The sequence below is a fragment of the Battus philenor genome, unplaced genomic scaffold (genome assembly GCF_028537555.1).
Source record: "Battus philenor isolate CCGP_79_NKW_IND1 unplaced genomic scaffold, ilBatPhil1.0.hap1 SCAF_16, whole genome shotgun sequence".
Lineage (NCBI taxonomy): Eukaryota > Metazoa > Arthropoda > Insecta > Lepidoptera > Papilionidae > Battus > Battus philenor.
The window spans coordinates 2,547,634-2,554,416 of record NW_027181678.1 but is presented as its reverse complement, the minus strand read 5'-3'; the positions used below and the strand labels follow the sequence as shown (position 1 = coordinate 2,554,416).

Below are 6,783 nucleotides of genomic sequence, written 5' to 3'. Positions count from 1 at the left end.
GAAAATGTTACTCAATTTTTCATTTCCTTAATTACGCTTACACCACACCAACTGTACAAATTTGCGAACCGTCTATGTAATACGATTACACAGATATGAATAACGATCATTACTGTTATAATAATAGAATTTAAATTTGTATGATGAGGCTGGTCTTGTGGATCGCATTGTGCTTGCTTAGCCGGCGCGGAGCAGCAGGTCGGCCCGTCCTGATGACATTGTATAATTGAAAAATGACTTTTCGTCCGACCTCGAAACGATCCATTTAGCGGCCGCGAGGCGCAAGCGCTGTGGGAACGTCTCCGAGCATGGGAGCCAAATGATACACAACACGCACTTCAGAAATAATTTATTGATCGATTCAAAATATATAACAATTATACTCAATTTATTAAATATCGAATTAATTAAATAATAGATTGCATAATCAAAATTTTCACAACAAAAAAAACTGGAATGCAATCCCCGGGGCAATTGCCATGCAAAAACTAAAACTCGAATTTAAGTAAGATTAAAATTGTAACCTAAAATCAAGTTTTATATAGCAAGGCGAACGACGATCGATCTCGACACAACTCACCGGCGACAACTCGGGAGTCGCGGAATAAACATTTCATAATCATTATCATATAACAAAATATACAACTCGAATCACATAATATAAAATAAAACATGTCAGAAGCTTAACCTAAACACTACGGACGACACACGGAGCTTATTAACAATTAAAGTAGGTAATGTCATGCAGACTCGCGAGTTGATATTGTAAAATAAAATAAAGTCATGCGTTAGAAATTTTAGTATCTGTTAGTCATCGATATTCAAAACACCTATACCAAAATAAAACTTCTTAAATAAAATATATAAAATTAGAATTAAAAAAACGCTTCGAGGTAATGAACCAGTCAGGGCTCCAGAGGAAAGTGAGAGAACGTACAAACGGACCGTGTGATAAATAAATATAAAATGAATAACGTTTCGACAATCTCCTCTGGAGCCTTATAACTACATAAAATAACAATGGTGGACAGTGCTATAGCCCATGGTACAGTAACGTCCTACGAACTACAGGAGTTGCAGTAAACACAATCACAGATTCGCGAAGATGTTCGGTGTAAAACTAAGAGTGTTCCATGATAAGTCTTCACTGCATACCACGTGCAGTACCAGATATTGCTAGGACTCGGTACGTAATGACACTTCATAATGTACCAGGGGCGGCCTAACATCACATGGCGGAATGAGACGAACGCAGTCGACACCTGCAATGTGCTGGTTTACATCTGCAACAAAAACAATAACACTCAAATTAATTTAAACTAAAAGAAACAATAAAAGAAAAAAAGCGGAAAACGCACAAGATGGACATAAGACAGACATTGTGATGTTCATTGGAAGACTTTAGATTTGTCCCGCTTTCAAACGGTCCTTTTGGTAATCAAAAGCAGTGGACGTCTTATAGATGATATGATGATAGCGATATACCATTGGTACCGGATGCTCTAAGCTTTTCTGGCTTTTACAACTTCTACAGACTCAGAGCACGCGAAACTCAAACTCGAGAGCTAATAAATTAAAAAAAATCAACGTCGGATGCCTCGCCTGAATTCTTAGTATCTTATTGTCTAATTTATATCTACTCGGTTTTCGGAGAAAGGTGTGATGAAATGATGATGATGAAACGAAACAGTACCTAAGGACGTAGCAGCAACAAACTCAAAAATCTAATTTTGTTGCGTCTTCCGGTTTAGCTGATCGGAGAACTTGAATTTGACATTATTAGTGTTAATCCACGTACAATTAAAGCGCATATAGATGAACGTTTTATTTGGTTCTCTAATTAAATTTGAGGGCATATTTTAGCGTGTAATCATTTGTTAAAATCCTACATATGTAAAGTTTTGTCTAGTTGAGTAACTATTCTAATCTTTCTATAATTTTCATCCATTACTTACTAAAGGAGGTAGCTTATGATGACCACTTGTTGTCTATGTCATCGATTATCATGTAACTAGCTTTTAAGTTTCCGCGATAAGTAAAATGAAAATTAATAAAATAACAATTAAAGAAAACTACAACTTTTCTCATCGGACAAGAAGTTTTAATGAATCAAAATTGTAAAAAAACAAGCATGGAACGTATACATAAAAAGAAAATAAGTTATTTAAAGTTAGCGCCATAATTCTAGTACACTCTGTGGTAGTTACTGGAGTACTGTCAGAGAAGCTATGTTTAGATCATGTCTATATTTAAGCCGTATTTACAAACTTTCACATAGTCATAAATTATTTCATAACTTAAATCAAACGGATTCAATAACGAAATTATTTACTTTATCTCTCCGACTGTACCTTTCGTGAAACAACTTCTAAGAGGACTAGAAGTTAAAGGCGGATAAGCCAATCTAGATATTGCTAATGGCAATACTAACAATAAATAAAAATAAAAACTTTAATACTAAACACGTCTTGTCCAGTTATCATAATCATTGGTTTCTAAGGTCTAGTACAAGAATATGTCTATTTACTGAAGTTCATTACTTGAGAGCAGGGGTTATCAATGAAGGCCCGAGTCTAGGCTCCTGTGGAAGCCACAATCCTAAGCTCTGCTGCCTAAAAGGTTTATTTAGCTGTACTGTCAGAAGTTATCACTTACGTGATTGGAAATAGAATGAAAATGTTCATAGCTAAAAACTTAAAGCTTTTTGCAATTTATATATCATAGTAAATTAGATAGCCATGTTTATTTAAATTTACTCAAGGCGTGGAAAAATTGAGTTACTAGCATGAACCACTGTTTATCCCGAACTATATATTTAAATAAATCAAGTGACTGCCAAAATTAATATTTACTGATTTATAGCATGAATAAAATATACGTATACGTGCCTTATTTTATAATTATTTTTGTTAACACCTACTCTGTAAATTAAATATATTAGTGGAACCGGAAAGTAATTTCGTTTCTGTCGACATATTTTACAGAAAAACCGATTGATATTTACCGCTCAAGCATTGAAAATTTGTGTACTAGATGGCAAAAGGTTGTTCATAACTAAGGTGAATATATTGTTAATTAGAAATAAAAACTTGTTAAAAATGTAGTCGTGTGAATTTAATTTAAGAAAACGACATTACTTTCCTGTTCCTCTGATATATAGAGTAGTACTGTTGGGGCAATATTCCAGAGTCATCCCGTAGCTGGGCAGTGTCGATACTGCGTAATCAATTGTCGACAAAAACTCGTTTGAAGTGACGCGGTGTCGTCGCAATGTGTACTCCGATTTTAATTCCACGTCATGGATCTGTGACGAATGCGCCGATGGGATCCTAGGGGAGAGGGGAGGTGGTGGAGTGAGGTCCGGGCGATGGGGGGGTGGGAGAAGATTAATTCATTTGGTATGACTGTGCCGTTTTATTTTCGCGGATCATACAGTAAGTGAGCGATTGAAATATCTCTTGCTCTATTCGTATTCATGAACGCAGCGGCTGTTTCTTGAAATAACCACGAGGGATCCTTCGCCTATTGTAATATTAGTGACGGTTCGTCATCGTTTGGCATTGTGGCGATATACAATCGTTTATCTGTGTAGTACCATCGCAACACATTGCGTGTACACGATATTTTATAGCACGGCAACGGAATAAAAATTTTATTTCAATTGCTATACGCCATGCTTTATAAAGACGCCGTGACTACTCAACAACAGTTCTTTCACCGTGATAACTTTAAATAATTTTAATAACAAGAGCAACAATAACTCTGTAAATAACTTAGATTTACTTAGAACTGAGCCAAATTATGTCAAATTTGTTAAAAAATATTTTAAAAATATACATGATCTATAATCACGGTTGAATATGCATGTCGTGTCGTTGTCGATTCTTCTTTATTAGTATCGATTCCACCCCGCCCTGCCCGTTTTATACGTTTACAAGCAACTAACGCAATCTGTGACGTCGGCCGATACTACAGAGTTCCTAAATATATAAATCTTTAACTAAGATAACAATGTAATAAACTTATATATATTATACAAGTAACACTAACGGTACTGTGATGCGTGGTCATTAAAATAATGTATTATTTACGCGGGGTGAAATCGAACTGACTGCCCAGTGCAGGTAAAGAGCTGTTCTCCTCAGACAATGGGGACGCTATGAGCCAACATCTGGCAACCACATTGTTGACAAAATCATGCGTCCTACAATACCAATATACGAGAAATAAAACAAAGCAATAAGGGTCGGGTAGAATTCAAAATTTATAAAATGTGAAATACCCATGTGTTATATTATTACAAACAAAAATTAAAAATTGAATATAAATGTAATTAGGTAAACAAAGAGGTGGTACATTACTAAAGAGAAGAATTAAATTGTGCTGTGATGTAAAAGAAAACCCACTGTGATATTTTAGAAGAGAAGGAGAAACAATAAGGTTATGTATAGAAAAATACTAGTGAGCCAGAGGAATGTAAGGCATTGTGAAGAAAATTAGAGTAATATGTGACGAAAAAAAGAAGAGTAAAAAAAGTATAAATAGAAGTGAAATATTGAATTGTGAAATACACTGTCCCACTCAAGATAGAGGTGAACGAAAGGTGCCTAGTAACGGACGCCTTTTAAAAAATACCTATTATACGTACATCTAATTGTCAATGATAAGATTACAGTAGCTCAACTAGCCATGAAAAGGTTTATGTTCAAAATTTTTGAAAGAGAGAATCATAAATTAGGAGATCCGTGGACGAACGAAAGTAACTAACACAACAAGCGCAGCCTAGGAAGTCAGTCCATACATAAATGCAGACCGCTTCTAACCAGTCCTGGCTGAAATATATCACATATTAGAGGTTCATCATCATGAATCATCAAGAATTTTTGAAGCGCTTTTAATAAGAAGGTATAATGTCGCCCAACAGGTAGTAAAGCAGACCATCCACAAAATTAGAACTAAAGAATAAAAGTAAACGACTGAGAAAACCCTGAATACAAAATAAATAGTCAAATAAAATTTTTCAAATTAAATAAATAAAATAAAATTATTATTAAAGAAAACAAAATATAAGAAGCTGTAAAAACAAATCCACCAAGGATGTAGATGAGAGAGAAAAGGTGATGTGAAAGAAGATTAGAAAGGAATGAATGAAAGAAAATGTGAAGGATGAAGAAAAGAGAACAAGAAGTTGTTAAGAAAAAAGGAGAAATATAAAAATATATTTACAAATTTGAAAAATATTTTTTCACCCAAAACTGTAACCTCTCTGACTCACACAATGCAGGGGTAACGAAAGGCCCCCAAAAACGAGAGCCATTTAAAATAAAAAATGTACAATTTTAACAAGAACATACAACATACAATACACATGGCAAGTACAGATACAAAAAAAATCTTTAACAGATCATATCCACAAGTCTCGGACGGTAGTTTAAATAACATGAAATCCCTGCTTATCAGTTTGAACCATTAAATCAGTTTAAACCGCCGGTACATGTAGTTTTATTTATAGTTATTAAATAAGCGTACGTTTAGTTCCAGCTCGGTTACTAAATCAGTGCTGGGCTGTGGTAAACGAGGATGAATTGTTCCATACAAATAGCGATTTGATATGAAAATACATTTTCTCACAAATCAATAGCGCAAAAGATAAAGAGCGTATAAACCGGCAGCACATGAGCACCGAAACAAAAGGAGTTTATATAATAACTCTTACAACACGGCGGCGGGCCATGGCAACAGCGATACGCATTATCAGAATTAGTATAGCGAGCGTTATCAATCAGTTTCGTCATGGCCTCGATTTCGCCCACTCCTAGCCATATCACTACCATTTACCCCATTCCTTAATCCCACGGATAAGAACCAGAGTTACTAGAACCGCCGTGATATGAAAGCTCTCACACAACGCAGTTCATTATCACTAGCCATATCGACCAGTGTATCAAGACACGTCAATCCGTTATTCCTTTAAGTTAGTAAAGGCCAGAGATATTGGCGATTAAACATTTGCCAAGAATATCCCTTTCTTCGATTGTGGTTCCAGCTTATTACGATTTTAACATTCGCCATCGACCTCAATATCTATGGTTATAGTGTCTTCGAATTCCGTTTCTCTGTCTGCAGCGAATCGTAGGAATTTTTATTGCTTATAATTTTATGATAGCGTTTTAGAATATATTACAATAAGTAAGTTTGTCTTACAGGCTTCGCTTTGACAACGATATAACAATATATAGATTTTTAAAATTATAATATATGTTAAATATACCTACTTACAAAGAAGTAATCACGCTTTTAACATTATTTGACGCCATCTTGTGAAATTATGCTTTATGCAGGATAATTAGTTATTGCTGTAAAAGCTTTAAAGGGAGGTATAGTTCAACTGTCAGTGGAAACAATTATAGCTTATACGAGTATACTTATTTCTAAATACCTCGTCAAAAGTGATCACCTATAAAATAATGTTACATTTATTTATTTTATCTATTAAAATGCAACAGACCAATTCCCTCTGGCGGTACTAAGTCTAGACGAAAGGATTACAATAATTAATTTCAATATGTGATAATTCAAAATTTAAAAAATTTTCTTCGTACAATATTACAATTACGTTAATTAGTATTTCTGAAATCATTGATTTTTGGATGTGGTGTATCGTATACTAATTGACATGAAATAAATTAGGCATCCCCACCCTTCTCCCCTTACAAGTTGTTACACGTGTTTCCAATCGTCTATGTATACCCCGTTCAAGCCTTTACACCTAGAGCCAATCAC

The 6,783-nt window shown here is 34.7% G+C and overlaps 1 protein-coding gene across 2 annotated transcripts in view; it reads right to left on the bottom strand.

The window, feature by feature from the left end:
* Nucleotides 1-346: 346 nt before the first annotated feature.
* LOC137919349 (mitochondrial cardiolipin hydrolase-like) overlaps nucleotides 347-6,783 on the bottom strand; it is a 204,841-nt gene continuing 198,404 nt past the window's right edge. For both annotated transcript variants that reach the window (XR_011106727.1, XM_068762401.1), the window contains one exon: nucleotides 347-1,283. The gene's annotated coding sequence lies outside the window, so the exon portion shown is untranslated. The remainder of the gene's footprint in view (nucleotides 1,284-6,783) is intronic.